Consider the following 17,489-nt stretch of genomic DNA (forward strand, 5'->3'; position numbering starts at 1 on the left):
GAGAGACACCACAAGGCCAGGGCTCTTCTCAAGTTGCTCTGAAGACGTAAGTGGCTTGTGAACTTCGTGCAAGGTCTTTGCATGCAGATATATTCTAGCCTTTAAGGCATAGCTTGTGCTGGAGTGGAGCATGAATATTAAATCTGAGTTTTGGCACAAGGGTGTGCTCTGCCTTCTGATCTGAGCGATCAGGGTTGCCAGGAAGCTTGAATTGCCAGTGATTATTTGTGCAGTTTTACCTTTGGCCAGGCCTTTGCTTACTAATGAGATCATTTCTGTAGCAAGACAAGGATGCTTCACTTCTCAGGGAATTAATACAACCACCAAATTTTACAATGATGCAGGTTAAGTATCAAGCCAATGAATGTCACCTATGTTCCTGTAAATTAATAGAAAGGGTAGGCTTATTAAATCATCTTCAGGAAGGCAAAGTATAATGAGGATACTCAGTTTCTTTTTTACACTTGCTCTAAAATAGCCAAAAAGTGGATTATACAAATCAGTGCCAAAAATATTGGATAATAAGATAGCATTACATTTTTATATCTGGTGACCTTTACTGCCTCTGCCCAAAGATGCTCTAAGGCATTCCAGAGATTTCCCATGAAACAGAAATCTGATAATCAAACTCTTGACTATAAAATATATGAAGACTTGTCCCTTTCTATAATCCTACTTTAAAAAAAGCTGGCCACATTAGCAGTAACAAAAGCATTAGAGAGAGAAAAACAAGACCTTGAAAAAGACCCAGGGTGAAAACTTGAGCTAAAGAAGGAACAGGAACAATTCATGTGTGTTGTGCATATGCTGTGTGGTGTTGCTGTCCTGTTTACACCTGAGGGCAGGTGTAAGTACAGTGCTTCATCAAAACACGGTGAAACTACTGAACTCAAATGTGTAGGCAGTGGATGTTGAGATAGCCTAGCACCGAACAGCTTGTCATTTGAAACCATGCTGGGAGATCTTTTGCTATGAGAGCCATGTTACCCGTTAGCAGCTTGGCAGAGAAGGGTAACAGTGATTCAGGTGCGTATCATTCAAATTCTTTGTGTTCTGATCTGTAAAAATGATGTTATAGGAGATAGATGTATTTCTGACACAATTTAGAAGGTTGAACTGGAGCTAGCAAAAGCACACTGTACTCCTTGTGTGCATATTTATCAAGAAAGATCATTTAAGTCAAATACCCCATTGATTCCTGTAAAGAAAGGTTGAGATTAATTCAATCAAATGGAACAAGTACTGAAAAATGCATCACCGGCAACTCCCACTATGCAAGTACCTTGTCAGATTCTGTAGATGATTGCTGCAAAACGGGCTGAATCTGGTTCTCCCTGGTAACGGGTATCAAAAGATACTGGCAGAGTAATGATTTTTCTAATGAAAAATATCACTCAAAAGCAACTTATTTCTTTTTTCCTTTTCAATAGGCTTGTCAATGTGTGGCAAATGCATGGAAGAACTTGCTCTGCTTCAGCCTGCACTGCTGTATCGCTTCATCACAGAAACAAACACCCAAATATACTAAACTGGCAACCTATAATTCTGTACTGGTGTGGCTGGAAAAAAACAAAATATACCTGGACCTAATTCCAAATGTTTTTGCAGGACTGCTCCAAGGAGTGTAAGGCACCTTAGTATTCATGGGTAATTGATCCTAGAGTACCTGAGAAAACACAAAGTTGTTTTTCTTAAAAACAATTGTATTACATATTGCTTTTACACATCTTAAATAAACAGACCAATGATGGCTCTACACAACAGTTTAAGCTAAAAAAGGAACAGTTCTTGCAAGCTAAAATGAGAAAATCTTCACTGGACCAGCTGAATTTTCCCTAAGACAACACGGATTTAAAGAAATATAGACAAAATGAAACTGATTTCTATGGTAATAAGAGTATGGAAACTGCTTTGAATATAGGACAGCATGACTGAGTTTTCGTCATAAACTGTGGTTTTTGCACATTCTTCTCTGCAAATATTGTCAACGCATCAACATTATGATTACAACTAGATAAGTAGAGAGAATTTTGAATACCTCTGTACATGAGGTTATATGCAAAGTCAGCTTTGTATGTGAAACTACTTTTGCGTGATAATGTTGCCAACAAATTTAATTCTCGTGTTGAGAAGAATGCATGCACACTTACAAGTCTGTGAAAAAAATTCTATAATTTAGAATAACTTTAAACAAGCTGTACAGAATCTCTGTACATTATACTGACCCTTTGAATATGCTGTATGTGCATATAGGCACTCATATAGCTTCCTTTCAGGTCTTCCAATAGCTAATTGTCATAGTCCCAAGTTGGATATACTTCCAGATATCGAAAAGAGGATGAGCAATCTGTGTCAATACTTTTGTACAATATTCATCACTGTTTCTTAGCATTTGGTTTTTGTATCTATTTCCTCATGCAGATACAAGCTAGACTCCCTTCCCGGAAGATTTAGTAAGAGCATGCTAAGCAGTAGAACTTCAATACAGCTACAGAGTCTCCTCCATGCAAATGCTAATTGAAGTCTGAGCTTTTGTGAACAAATCCAAGTACAACAAAACAAGAGTAAGATTCTCAGTATTTGCTTCTGGCTGCATAAAAGCAGTGTTCTTGTGTTGGTGCATTGTAGTAAATACCTAATATGGAGCTATTAATATAATTCAAATTAAGGTAGACACATTCAACAGCATGATGGGTCAGAAAGTATTCAATTCCCCTTTGAGTGCCTAGTTATCCTCTGCACTTTAAGCCCTATGATTCTGACACTTCTGAGTTCTTCTATGGTGATATTTTGACAGCATAAACCAATAAAATTTTATGATATTGACTTAGTGTATTCAGAGCTTCTCTGGTCACTTTGACTCAGCACATTAGATACTTGTCCTGGAGTAACTATCTGAATCAATGTTGCAGGTGTGGCGTTCAGAATGGCTTTTGTGGGCCCTTGCACTAATGGAATGATTCACACCTACTCTATCCACATCCATCTCTATACATAGTTTACATGCTGTCACTTCATATACCTAGACTTTAGAGCTGAGCATTGCAGAGGGGATGGGTAATAACTCTGAAACACTTCAAGTGAAAAAAAATGCTCAAATGCAGTAAAAATTAAGAAATACAGAGAAGTATTGGAAGTTTTAATATCTTAGGCAACCTACAACAGAACCGCTGCTTTTCCAGTACTTTGCTGCTTTTATTTGCTGCTCCTTTCTCTCCTTCCTCCTTCCCCTCTACACTTGAACTGTGGGTGAAAACCAGAAAGGTGTAGATGGTCATCCATCCCTGATGAGTGCTGGTGCCTCTAACTCATCTTTAATGGGACCTAGTGATGAAAGGGTTTGAACCTGGCATAACCTCAACATCCAGTGGTTCATCTCTAAACTTCATTGCCAGTGTTAGTAAGTCATTCCTGATGACGGCTTTTCAGTAGCCAGTGAGAAATCATCAAATACTGTTAGCTTATTCCTTGTGACTAAATGGCTTGTGAGTAAAATGACCACCATGGAGACTGATCCACAGGCAGACTTCAAGGCTTGAGAGTGGAGAACACAAACACTGCATCAACACTTTGAAGACTGCTCATTTAGGTCAGGAATGAAATGTGCAGTGAATATAGAAGATCCGTCGCTTCTCTTGTTTCAAATACTCCTTTCAGACACTACATTCAGTTAAAAGCGGAGGGAAAAAAAAACCCACGCTGCTTCAAATATCCTAGCTCCACGTACAGTGAGAAACGGCACAAAAAAGCAAGGAACCACATAAACTGGTAATTGCTGCTTCTGTATTCAAGAAAACATACTAGGATAGCAAGCTGTCCTTCCACAGGAACCATAATCATGGTTTGCTGATATTTATGTACCTAAACATTTACGGCCTCCAAGAAAACTGTAGAGGGACTTTTTGCAAGGGCACGCAGTGATACGACAAGGGATAATGGCTTCAAACTAGAAGATTTAGACTAGATATTAGGAAGACATTTTTCATTCTGAGGGTGATAAGACACTGGAACGGATTGTCCAGAGAAGCCGTAGATGCCCCATCCCTGTAGGTGTTTAAGGCCAGGTTGGATGGGGCTTTGAGCAACCTGATCTAGTGGAAGGTTTCCCTGCCTATGGTAGGGGCGTCGGAACTAGGTGATCTTTAATGTCCCTTCCAACCTAAACAATTCTACGATTCTATGATTTGTTTACACAGCAGGGAATTAAGTCACAGATTTCACTCAAGCTTAAAAATTTTGGAGAGTGCCAAAACCAGTCTCTCAAAATCCTTAAGCAAGTAAAAAGTCTTTTTCTTCCCTCCCAGGCACCCAGAAGACCACTTTAAGGTTGGTAGCACTACTAAGACAAAGCTGTTTGAGTATTGTGATGGAAATGTTAAGACTGACATGAATGGCAATGTGTAGTTCTGGGAGCACCAGTAGGAATGAACAGCAGAAGAAGTGCTATACTAATGGCATGTGTTGGTTGATGGCACCTAGATTAGCATGTCATTGGGACTTCAGCACTAGTATGTGCAGCTTCTCAGGACACACAGCATGGGAAGGACGACCTAAAAGAAGGAAGACCCTTCTTCTAGGTGAGAATAAAGACTCAAGCCATTTATAGATCATAGGATAAAGCAGAAAACAGATAGGAAACATATATGTGAAGGATGGTGAGCAAATCTTAATGATCTACGGAGGTGAAATGGGCTGGAGAGACAGACTCTTAGCTTGCAATGGGTACAGAAGAGCAGACCAAAGACTGGCACAGAGTTTCCAAACTCAGAAGAATCCAAGGCACAGGAGGAGGACTCAATAGCAGGTGTCCCTCATGTTCCATATAATTTTAAGGAGTTCTTGACAGACACTGGGATACAAGCACTCCAGTCCCTGGCTGCTGGGCAGCCCAGTCTGCTACGATTGTCTTGCTGATCATAATAAAATGGATATAAGAGAGTAAAATCACTTTTGCTTTAGTTTTATTTAAAAAAAAAACTCACCCTTGCTCCCCTTTAAGGTCGCACGTTGAGATTTGTTACTTGGCTGCTGCAGTATTGCAGCACCATTTCTTGCATGCCAGACCTCGATTTTGCCTGTTTCAGTGTATGAATCTGCGTGTAACCTTGCAAAGAGCCTGCTTTTGCCAGAGGTCAGCAGTGAAAACCAGTCTTCCTGGCCATGGACCAGTTAGATGACGGCAAGACTTGGCTCCCTGTGTTGTCCAGTGACTCCAGAAAGCCACATGCTGTTTCTGAGTGTGATGCATTTGAAATCCTGTCATCCCTGAAACTCTTGGAGGCAAATGTGGGGGGTGATCTTTGCTACAAAAGAGCATGTTGTTTAGTCTGGAAGGTTTATTCAAAAGCAATTTACTATTAATTTTTAAAGTTTCATTATGAAAAGGGCGGGAATTAATTCGTCTCTTCATCTCCCTGGATAGTACTTTAAAGACAAAGCAACTTCTCATCAGGATATTTTGGTCCCTAGTTTCAAGGCAGCTGCTTGTTCGGGATGGCTTCTTTTAATTTTTTCTTGTGGGGAAATACTGTGTTGTTAGAACTGGTCAGCTCTCCAAAGCCAGAACTGGGCTTTTAGAAGGTGGAAGTGATCTTGTTGTGTTGTCCTACAGACAAACCAAATGCTGCACTCTTTCCAGGGGAAAGAATAACCTTTCTCTTCAGTTGGGCCGGGAGCAATTTTTGCTGTAATAACCTTCGCCAAAGTAATAATTATAATGTATAGAACGTTATGTCTACAGATATTACTCCAGGGATGTTCTTGGGAGTCTGCTGTGGTAGGTAAACTGTGGTAGAAAAATAGTCATTCCAAGAAACAGCATCTTGTCTGTAAAAGGATTTCTAGATAAATGTCTTTTGTTCCCATCTTTACCACCCACTCCCCACACATGTACTTTGCATTTATATTGCATCTTTTTATGTTCAGCCTTGTTATTTCAGCTCTGACAAAGGCCCTTGGGTGGGCAAGGCGTTGTATGAACATGCTGAGCTGACCTGTAGGTTCACTGACCCATGTCATTATGCAGTAAAACAGAAAGTCTGTGGAAAGGCAGGTACACACATGCTTTTCCCACGTTCGAACAGACTGATGTTGTGCATGTGAAAGGATGTAGCTTAAGCTCCAGCTTCGAAAACTTGTGGCTGATTTTGGTCCCCCTCACCAATTCAGATGTTTCCTTTTTGGAAGTGGGAGGGAGGTCTCCAAATCACTTTGCAACTGCAGGAAATACTGCCTGGGCTGCTGTAAGGTTGCTGGTGCAGAGGTCAGTAGGTAAGGGGAGGCCTTTGACTTAGAATAAGGTATTTATCTTTATATCTCAGCCCTGATACACTTTCTTCCCTCTGATTGTTTAATCTCCTGGTGATGATTCCTACTTCTGAAAACAGGTGTTGCCCCTCCCTCAGTTGAAATGTTGGACAGTGCACAAGGCTTTTCTGCTTAATTCGGCCCTTTGAAAGCCTCTGTGCAGAGATAAAAACCAGCGGTATCAGAAGGATATGTGTCCTTACCCTCCAGTCCACAGTGTGCACTTTTGTCAAAGTGCAATTAGTCTAACCTTGTTATGAAAAACTGTAGTGCTTATATGGTCCTGGCCTGGAAAGACTACTGCCAGGAGAATAGCAGATGCCCTCTCTTGCCTGTCTTTATAACCATCAGGACAATGCTGTGCTCAGGGGTAATTTCTAGGATCTCATTGCCCACACACTGCTTTCACACGCTTTCTTCTGGTGCATAAAATAAAACCCTTTAGTCCAAATGGGCTTTATTTGTAGATGTATCAACCACTGTCTTTCAGAACCAGACAGTATTGTTAATGCATTCCCCTTGCTCAGAAACCACATTAAAATTCACTGGAATTGGTTGCTATGGGTCTTCCCCCCTCTTCTCATTATAGCTTGTCATATTAAATCAGTTTAGCCAAAGTTTTTGAGATCTGTCTGTAGGATTATGCATGTCCACAGCAAGAAAGAAGCTTGCATGCTTTGCTGCAAAGCACGCAAGAGTTTGTTTTGCTTTGTTTTTTTGAAGATAAAAGGAAGATACTGTGCTGGACACAAATGCCTTGTTTGTCCTGCAGCACTTCTCTTGCTTTTAAAATAGTGTCTTGGTTTCTGAACTCTAAAAACCTCTGCTCTAGGCAAAACCACGGATTGCTCTTACAGACCTGTCCTCTGGCCAGCCTCCTATGGGAAGAGTCAAAGGAAAGTTCACGGTCATTAGTTTGACAACAAAAAAACAAATACAAACAAAAGTCTGAAGAGATTATAAGGACTCTCTTCTTTTGGATTGGACTCAACATAGATGTAGTGAAAGGTGGTAACCTTAAAACCTTCCCCCAGCAACCCTGCTGCAGTGATGGAGATCTTATAAGGTCCTGCATTTTCCTTGACATATATTTTGTCAGCTGTATAACAATAAATACAGTAGTCTACAGGCCTTGAATGGGAAAGGTAGTGGGAAGGGAAAACTTGAAGGTGACATGTCCAAAAACTCTGCAAAAATTGCTAATCTTTTATGGAACTATAGTTGCCTCTAAAACCAGTAGCATTCCTCTGCAATGAAGAGAAATGTCCAGTGATAATTGGTATATCCATATCTAGCAGCTCGGAAGGAACAGGGTAGGGTACAACCTTTACACACTGTTTTTAAAGGCAACTAAGCAATTTCAAGAGAACTCTTCTGAGATCAGGACTGGAAATAAACCATGAGATTTGTAATGTACTTGATCTGGGAAAACTTCTTACTTTAACCACAATTTAAATGTTACAGGTTGCACACCTCAGTTAATCACCTGTTTTGCAAATGTGCCTCTTACAGGGAACTATGATGGTCCAGAACAATGTGGTTTTCTGAACATGTTGAAGGTCATGGCAGTTGTACATGTTGTCTGCCTGCAGAGTAGACCTTAGTGGTTCTACAAACATCTGAGTTCATAACAAACAATTTAATCTTGTGTTATATGCGTTCCTACCAATTATATATGTCAGCAACCCATAGTCTTAGGGTACTTCTGCAGGGGGACACGCTGAACAATTCAGTGGCTTATCTCTTTCTCCTTAAACACTTAACCCACCATTCTACTGCCACTGAAACAATTGTATTAGGACTCAGTCCTCCATGGACTAAACTAATCTGTGCTGCTTGATAGCTCGTGCAACATTAAATGTGCAGATGATTGCTGGTGTCAAGGTTTAGCATGCTGTACCTTTTATATCCAGAGCAGAGATGACTCTTAGGGTGCCAGGCTGAGGACCGGGCATACTGCAAAGTCTTGAATTAACAAAGTATGGGATGTGGTAAGAGTCTGGCTTTGATTCAGTCACCAATTTTGAAACGTGCCATTCTCATGCAGTGATTTGCAATTGTGAATCAGATCAAGTTAGCTCTGATAGACTTTGATAGCCTTTTTTCTTTTTAATAATGCTGAATCAGGAAATTTCTTTCCCTTTATCTGCCCTACCACAACCAACTGGTATCTTAGATGACTGACTTATGTCTCCAGCTGTGATAAACTTTCCTACAGAGAAGGAAGGAGAGGGATGAGCATTCTGTTAGCCCTTCCTTGCACCGTACTCTGGGCTGCTGAATGACCTTCACTGCAAGAGCACTGGGCAGATGAGCAATATCAAGTTCACTGCTGTCCAAATAGTAACTGTGGAGGTGCTTACAACAAGAAGGCTGTAAGTGTTTAAATGAAAGCAGTGAACAAAATAGGTATTTCAATTCAGGTGGGCAAATTGCCTTTCTAATTTTCTGGGTTTAGTTGGATCCATTTTCCTAGTGGCTCTTCCTTTCATGGGAAGAAGGAGTCTTGTGGCTACATACTGGTCTTGGACTACTTGAGTGCGGGGTCAGCTTTGGCACTGGTCTGATTGTGAGTTTTGACAAACCGCTGTGTCTCTGCCTTGCACACAGAAAGGAGGACCTACTTGTCACTTCCTCCGCTTTTGTGCTAGACTGCTTGCTAGGGACTGCACTGTAGTGACAGGAACGGTGGGCTGACTCCTGCGTAAGGCTTCTAGCCCTGCTGTCATCTTCTTACAGAACAAAACCTAGTCTTACACATCAAATCTAAACCATGTAATGTATCTGCTCTTGAAGAGTAATGTGGGCAATGAAGGCCTTGTCTTGCTCTTCTAAAACATCTCAAGGACATGCTACTGTTTTATGTAAGTATATTAAGGTGCAGTCATGAAATCAATGTTAAAATTCATGCCACAGAATACATGCCTAGTTTTGAAACCTTCTGTTTTCCACCTAAGCTGTTGTAGGATGTTTTTAAAGTGCCAATGCCTGAAGCAAAGCTGACTTTTGTGGGCTAGAAGTGTAACTGCTTTCTTAAAACTTCATGAGCATTCTGATGAAGTCATATTGAAAATGAAATATGTGACAGAGACCCTGAGTACTGCTGAGAAGCTGAGCATAGAATTGAATCAATGCTCTGGGTTTTGCCTTTTTTTCCTCTTCAGGTTTGCAGAAATAACTTTCTTAGTGTATTAAACCTACAAGGATGCACCCTGCAAATGCAATGCAAAGCAGGACTCCTATCCAGATCAGCAACTGCTTTGAAGAGAGATGTTTGAAGGGAAAGAGGTAGGAAGGCAGTGAAGAAAGCAGGAGATATTCAGACGTAATTTCATAACAAACTTTGAACCTTAACTGCATTCAGAAATGTTAATAATAATCTTAAACATACCTAAACAGTGTGACTCTTCCTTATCAAAGCTTGTTTACCAGGACTTGTACTATTCCCCATAAGGTGTGAATTTCCATGTTAAACGACTAATCCTTTCTAACTTACAAAGTATAAACCACTGACATAAATAAGTCTACATTTCCTATCCATCTGGTCTTCATTTTACTGTGGCATACACCAATGGACTTGTTTCAGAGCAAGATAGAGCAAATAATGATTGAACCTAAGGTTGTGACACGGCACCTGAAAACAGAGCAAGAAAAAGCAGGAGGTTTGACTGTTAAGTCTCTGACCTGGTTAAGATATTTCCTCTTGAATTTCTCAATCTCTGATGAAGATTGGCTCAGATAAACCATAGTTCAGCTAACCAGAAATAAGAAGGTGATAATGAGGCAGAAGAAACTCCAATCAGCAGAATGTTTCCGCTTTCTGTGCACTTGACACCAACCTCCTGGGAAAGAATATTATTGCATAGCTCAAACCTTGAGGATTTCTTCCTTAAATATTAAATCTCCACCTTTTAGAACCATATCCGTTTTCATTCTACAGGCCTTACTCAATTCTTGCTCATATAGTGTATTTTCTAAGCATGAATTTAATTGTCAGCGTGTTATTTTGTTCATAAACTAGACACTTTTATATTTTCTCATGTCAAGAGGTTCAGTAGCCACAGATTTACTACATTTAATAATAGAATAGCCTTTTATAATGGAGTATTATCTCCTGAGAGATTGCTGTCTTGTAAAGTCCTGTATTTTTTCCTCCTGGAGAATCACTCACCCAAGAACAAGCTAAACTTTGCTCTGTTTTTGACAATGGATGAGATCAGTGCCTGATGGGCATGCTAACACAGACATTAAATAATAGAAATCACGGATTAGACACTAAAAGCAGCCTGTGGATGTTGTTTAGCATTTTAATGCAATAAGTGGTTTCCTAGCAATCAAGCTACATTTACTAACAGTCTTTAAATAGCTGAGCATGCTCTTTCTAAAAAAGGTGTTAAAAGCTGAGAAGTTCAAACACTTTTTTTCCCAGATTATATATGAAGAATAACAGGCTTGTTATGGAGATGGAGTGAGCTTGTACCAAGAACTAGCGAACAAGAGCTGAAACTTTGAACTGCCTGGGAACATCTGTTATGATAATGAAACTTATTCCTAGCAATAAGGTTTCTGGATTGAATCCCTGTGTTATAGAGCCACAGGACTGGATACGCCATCAATATGCTGTCTCAGTAAAATCTCCTTTACATCTTTGACACTTGCACTGTTGAACAGTGAGCCCAGGACTTTTGTGTGTAAAGGTCAGCATTCTCATGACAGAATGAGACAAATCAGTTATAGCACGTGGACAGACTCACTGTAACGTACTGTGCTTCTCACTAATGCTTGTTAGAGAGAGGAAAGATACTCTAGAATTTCCTTATGTTTAAATCTTAAAGAGAAACAAACTTCACACTGAAAAGTGAAATGCAGCTGAAAGACTGGCATATAAATCTGACCTAAGTGCTTGGAGAAAAAGTCCCTGTCCGTCAGTGTTGATGTCTGTCTGTACACATTTTGCTGGGACCAGACAATGTTGGGCAAAGATGCAGGATGGACCAGTGTCAGGCATCACAGAATGGTGCCTAGAGAAAAGCTGTGTACCAGCATTCCTGATTTCAGGTTGTGTTAAAGCATGACCTGCATCAGAAGTTAGGAATCTGCGTGAGGTGGCTTTGGTACGAAGGTTCTACTTTTGAATGCTGTTGTTTGACAAGCAGTTGCACCGAGTCATGCATTTGGCATAGGTCTTCTGTGTTTTTCAGTTATTTCAACCACACAGCTACCTGACGCTGCTAGTACTCTGAAGGAGAGTGTGGTGTTTGAATCAGTGAATTGAACTTTTGGCAGATGTACAAACCAGATTTTAAAACAGCTCTATATTTGGAAACTGCATAAGGCACCAAATTGTTTTCAATTCTTGTTTGGTGAAATGATGTGCAGCGCAGTCCTGGCGTGGGGAAAAGGAGCTGCTCAGCACCCACCAGTGACTCCCACTGGTCAGGGAAGTTTCCTGGTCATAACAGTCAGGATGGAATTCTTGCCATCAGCTGAACTGGAAGCAGAGAACAGCTCCTTATAACAGCATGACTTCAGAAGGCCTTTCTTTTAGTTCTCTGGGATATGGTGTGCTGGATGTTTGGCAGATCCTAACTGGAGCTTGGTGCGAACAGATGGTGATGAATAGTTGTTCCCCTTCCTTCAGTTAAACTCCTTGAAGTCCATGAATGAAAGATGGGATTTGGTGTTAAACTGTTCTGCACTAAAAGCCTCAAATGCTCATTTTACAGTCAGCTGAGGTATTTTGGTTTCTCCGTTAAGCGTGGGAGAATTTCTGCCTGTGCATCAACTCTGACATTTGGAGTAGTGATTTTATATTCTCCTCAATCCGAGAGTTACCAGTCTGAGCAAGACGATACAAAAAATGGCATAACTTTCTGTTGACATAGGCCAGCAGCAACATGCTAGCATTCCTGGTGAGTCCTGCTTGGAAGACCAATGTTCGATTTTACTATGATACAGTTTATTTAAATAGGAAACTCTATGGCTACTAGAGAAGAAGATATTTCCCAGAACATCAGTGATTCAAAATATTGGTTTCACGTACTTTTTTTCTGTTTGCTTGGAGCCCGTAAATGAGCTTGGGTTTTCTGGAGTATTTGGAGCAAAGGGGAGGACTATTGCTTTTCCTTTAAGCTGTCTAATGGTTGCCAATAGAAACTGTCTAGCTGACTCCCTCCTGAGTTGCAGTAATCGTGGCTGTATTTGCTACTTCATTCCCAAGTGGCTTGTTCCCTTACAACACTATCTTGTACATGAGACAGAGCAATGTAGAAAAACAAGTTCATTTCAAGACAAGTTCAAAGAAGATGAGGTCATAAACTTTTCCCTCTTTCTTGTAAAACATCTGCTTGAAATATCTTTTTTTTTTTTATTTTTCTATGATACTTTAAGATTAGTTTCAGTACCCCAAAGATCCGCTGAAGCTTATTGTTACGCTTGCAACTAACTCAGCTGACTTGTTACTGAGATATGCTGTGCAAGAGGAAAGGGGAGAGGTGGTTGTGACATACAGTGCCACGGGCAGAGGAAGATACTTACAGAAGCTGGTATGCGCTCCTGATGTACTTAGAAGCACAATTCCTGAAACTGATTCAAACAGAAAAGTGAGACAAATATGAAAGGGGCATGGTACAGCCATGGCCTGGCAGAAGAACTTGATCTTGTTCGTGTGGACATAACATGCATGCCTTGCAGGTATTGCTGTTGTGGCCTTGTGTTACAGGACTTTACATCAGGTGTGGGTTAGACCAAATTAGCCACAATTTTTTGTAGGATCATACTCCCTTTCCTGCCATTCATTAGAGTGACAGAGTAAAATGAGGTCAGACAACTTCTAATCCTGGAGAACAGATATTCCCCCAAATATTTTAAGCTGTCAAGAACTGGTCTGTCAGATCTTTGAACTGGAAATGCTTCTAAAGAACTCAACTGCTCAGCCCCAAGGTGTCTGTGAGGGATAAAGCTGCCACTCTACTACTATCCCAATGTTTTGCCTAATGGCAAGTAAGCCATCATATTAAAGCTACATGCATTCAAGAAGTCCATGAATAGTTACAGAGGAAGAATTACTGCATTGCAGCTATGCTTCCATACACATTAGATCTGAGATGTAATGAAAGAGTTTTGAGAGCATATTGCCATATTCGGCCAAGTGGAAAATGCATCTTTTAAATACATCTGACTGTTTGGAGTATAACAGGCTAGTGAAATAATTTCACTGGTTGCAAATATGCATTTTTTTGTAGCATCATAACCTCAAGGCTGATGCTTTAGATTATGATGTCAGATGTTGTTTCCACACCAGTAAGGAAGATACTTAATTGAAAATATATTTTATACACTCTGTGGGTTGTTCACCATGGGACATCTCACATATCAACCCATGTAAAATTAAGGTACACAGCAAAAGAGTTTAAGTTTTTGCCAGTCATGATCTAACTTTGCCTTTTGACTTTCCTAGGAAGCTAGTGTAACTGCACACCAGTTTTCCCTTGTTCTAGTTTTATCTTTTGTATTTGAAGAGATGCAAGTTAATTCTCTGTATTGTTTAGTGAAATACTGATATGCCAAGACAATCATTCTAGTTTGACACACAGAACCAAAGCAATTCAATGCAATACAAGGTAGTATTTTAAAGGTTTACTTGCACCCTTAAATGGATACCAGTATTCTTGGAGGGTGGGGTAGACTGGGTGACTGCATCACAGTGTTGGTACTGTTGGTCAGAGTTGGAGTAATAGCTCTCAACATAGCAGCTGTTTCTCGTCATACAGCACCCCTACCGCAATTAAGGAGAAAAAGTCCAGAAAAATAAATCTTCATTTTGTCAGGTTGAATTACGCCTTGGATAATTAGGGAGGTGACAGCAATTCTTCAGCATCTAATGGAGAAGTATTACACACTGCAATCCAGAAGGGTAAAAGCCATTTCTATTTCACGTCTTCAAACTAGATAGACATATGCTGCAATACAATCAATGCTCTCTGCATGTGGCAATCCATATTAGTATTTTGTGCTCCTAAAATATGAGGGAGGCATCCCTCAGTGAATTTCTTTGTGCATAAACCAACATTTTTCTACAAGCTTGGTATTAGCAGCAGCTCAGCAGAGAGCACAATGCTTAATAATTTGTATTTTTAAACCTAAGACCTTGCTCCCTACAGCTTTTGTTACTCTGTTAGCTGTGTGGCAGGGAATAGTAGTCTCTACAAGTCTTACAGCCTGACAAGGCACTGCTCTGCTACAGGGCACTGCTCTGCTTCAAACGTTTTCTTCAACCAACGAAGCAGCAGGCTTTATCCTCTGACTCATGTTGTCAGCTTTGTGCTTGACCATAACATACAGGCTTACAACAGAGCTATGCACCAGTCTTCTGGCATATAACTCTCTCCAACTGGCATGAACAAGGGCTTTGTAAGTGCCAGTCCCACTGAAAGCCAAATTAGTGTCTCCGCTCCACCCCACCCCCTTTTGTTTTTTTACAATAGAAAAGAAAGACAAAGGAAACAAATTTTAGTTTAGTATGGAACTAGTCTACTATATGACCAGTGTTGGCTCAATAAAATATTTCTCAGAAAACTTCCTTATCAAGGTTGAAGGCCTATAAAAATTAACATCTAATGCTTTGGTTCATTGATAAAGAAAAATACAGCAATAATTCACATCTTTTTTTGAGCAAGGTGGCAATACAGGTTGGGACCCAGTAGTATCTCTTCTGCCAGTAACAACAAGGGCACTAGTAAATGAGTAGTTAAGGACCGTGAAGCATCCTCCAGGCTCAAAATGTTATCATTGATTAATTTTGTGGAGGATTCATAGTTGTTGTCACATGTCTCTTTTAATGCAGATGGATTTCTATCGGATCCTGCAGACAGAATTATGTGCTGCTGTGGGGCTGCACTGACTCCAGCAGGTGCAAGAGACTGCAGGCACTGAAGTCCCAAGGACTTTACCCCTTAAAGCTAAGAAGTATACATTGGCAAAAGCACAGGAGTCTTTTTCCTATATCTTTTTGTGTGCGCAGGGAACATCTGCTGATTTGTGTATTAAGGGACACCGTATAAAGAGTCAATTTGAAAATCAGAGGTCAACCAGCATCTTGAAGAACTGGGCTTAAAATTAATATTTTCTGTGAATGTCTCTTCCAGTGGGGAGGGAGAGGGAGGAGCAGGAAATCTGAAAAGAATGCACTGCGCATTTTTTGTCTTGATATTTTAGAAAACATACTTTTTCAGATGTTAATACAGATTTCATTGCTTGTAAATTGCTCCTTCATATGGTTTATGATTTTTGTGATATGGCTTATAAATAACTGATGAAGTAGTTCAAGGAAAACCACAAAAATTACTTAAAAGCATGCTGTCAAAATGTATGTTACCTTTAAGTTTTTTTCCTAGCCTTGAATATTTAATGACTACATTTTCCCTGTTTCTTACTTGAAAAATAGCTCCACCATGCAGATAAAGTGTTGATCTTTTAAAAAATAGAGCACACTACAATCTCACTTATCTGAGTATGTGTGTGTTTCTGCGGATTTATGAAATAGCATGCAAGAAGTATTCTTGTGGTTTTATTAGATACTATAAACCAAAGCCCACCATGATTTGTGAACTGTTCAAATCTGTTTTGAAGATCATCCATATATGGTTTGAATGAGACTTCCAGACTCTGAAAGTATGACAGTGCTAAACACAAGTCTGGAAATGGGAAGACACGGAGTCTTATTTTTGTAGAACTCCAGAAGGATACCAATTCCTTTTTCTCCATACCATTTTTGATTTGGTGAGTTCGAAGTTCAGAACTCCCCATGTCTTTTCCTAGAGGGTGGAGGAATCAACGCTGAGTGGTGATCAGGTAAATCTGATAACCTCTTTCCCTAAGTGAAGAGTGTATGTCATTCACAATTTGGGAGCACAGGTCATGAAATTAGAGGGGGCCATTTTCTTGCTTCCAGCCATAAATGTCTTTCATCCAGCATTCAGTTCAAAACTTCACTTGCTTTTCCTCAGTTCACATGGAGAGCTCCCATTTGCCTTCTCTCTGATCTTTCCATTGCTTTGGATATATGATCCAAATATATGGAGTCCAATCAGTACTCTCGTTTATCTATTTGTCATTACTATTTGGTGTCCAAGGAAACTCTTTAGACCATATGATTGAATATTCTTTCAAGCATTCTCATGTGCCAACAGCTTATATTCTAAAAGACCTTGATTTTTCTTTTTTTAAATAATTGTAATTAAGCTAAAACTACACCCAAGCTGCTAAGGGTTTAAGACAGATCGCAGCAATATTACTTCCTGCTTTGCAAAGTGGTGGCATAAAGGATGTTCACTGAGTGATTATACAGCATGATCCAGTGAAAGGGCATGATCTAGTATTTATAGCTGAGTTCTCCTGGATCTGCCTGTTTCCTTGCTTTTGCTGCATAATACAACATAGCATTTGCTTTGGTCCTGGAATAAACATAACTTCCTCAAACAGCATTTGATGTGCTGTGAGGGAAGTAGAAAGTGGCAGTTTTGCTATAGCCGTGTAGAGTGGATGGATCTTCCCACTGCAGAAAGCAAAGTTGAAGTAGTAGGATGAAGGGAAATTTGTGCCATGGAGGCACTGAATCCTTATTCATTCAGAGATATTAAGATAAGGTTAATCACTTTCTCCTTAAAGGTTTAGCAGTTTTCAGAGATTTATAGCTCTCCATCTTTCCTCAAAGGTATTTTGGCAAACCGTTTTGTACAATAATAAGCACTGTACAATACAGCAATTAGCAAAAGTAGAAATAAAGTAAAATTTATGGAGGAGAAAAGTTTAAATACAAGTTTCCCTGGAAATTTTTGGAAATAGGGAGATACACAAGGTCTTAGTTTAGGTCTATAGATGACTTTATTTGCCATCATGATTCTCTGTGCTGGTGAGACAGCAAAACCTCACCAAAGGTTAAGGAAAAATCAAGAAGCAATCATGAATTTCCCATTTAGAACTCTTAAAAAAAAAAAAAAAACCTTGCATTATCAATTCATCAGCAGCTTTAAGGAATATACCTTAGTGATCTAGTTTGAGATATGCTCAACCTGGCTGGTGACTGGAAGGCAATTGGAAGTTTTAAGATTTTTTATAAAAATGAAAATCAAACAGCTTTCTTAGATGATGTGCCAGTCTCTACAGCAACATTTCAGGGAGAA

Source organism: Vanellus vanellus (genome assembly GCF_965231255.1).
Source record: "Vanellus vanellus genome assembly, chromosome: Z".
Taxonomy (NCBI): domain Eukaryota; kingdom Metazoa; phylum Chordata; class Aves; order Charadriiformes; family Charadriidae; genus Vanellus; species Vanellus vanellus.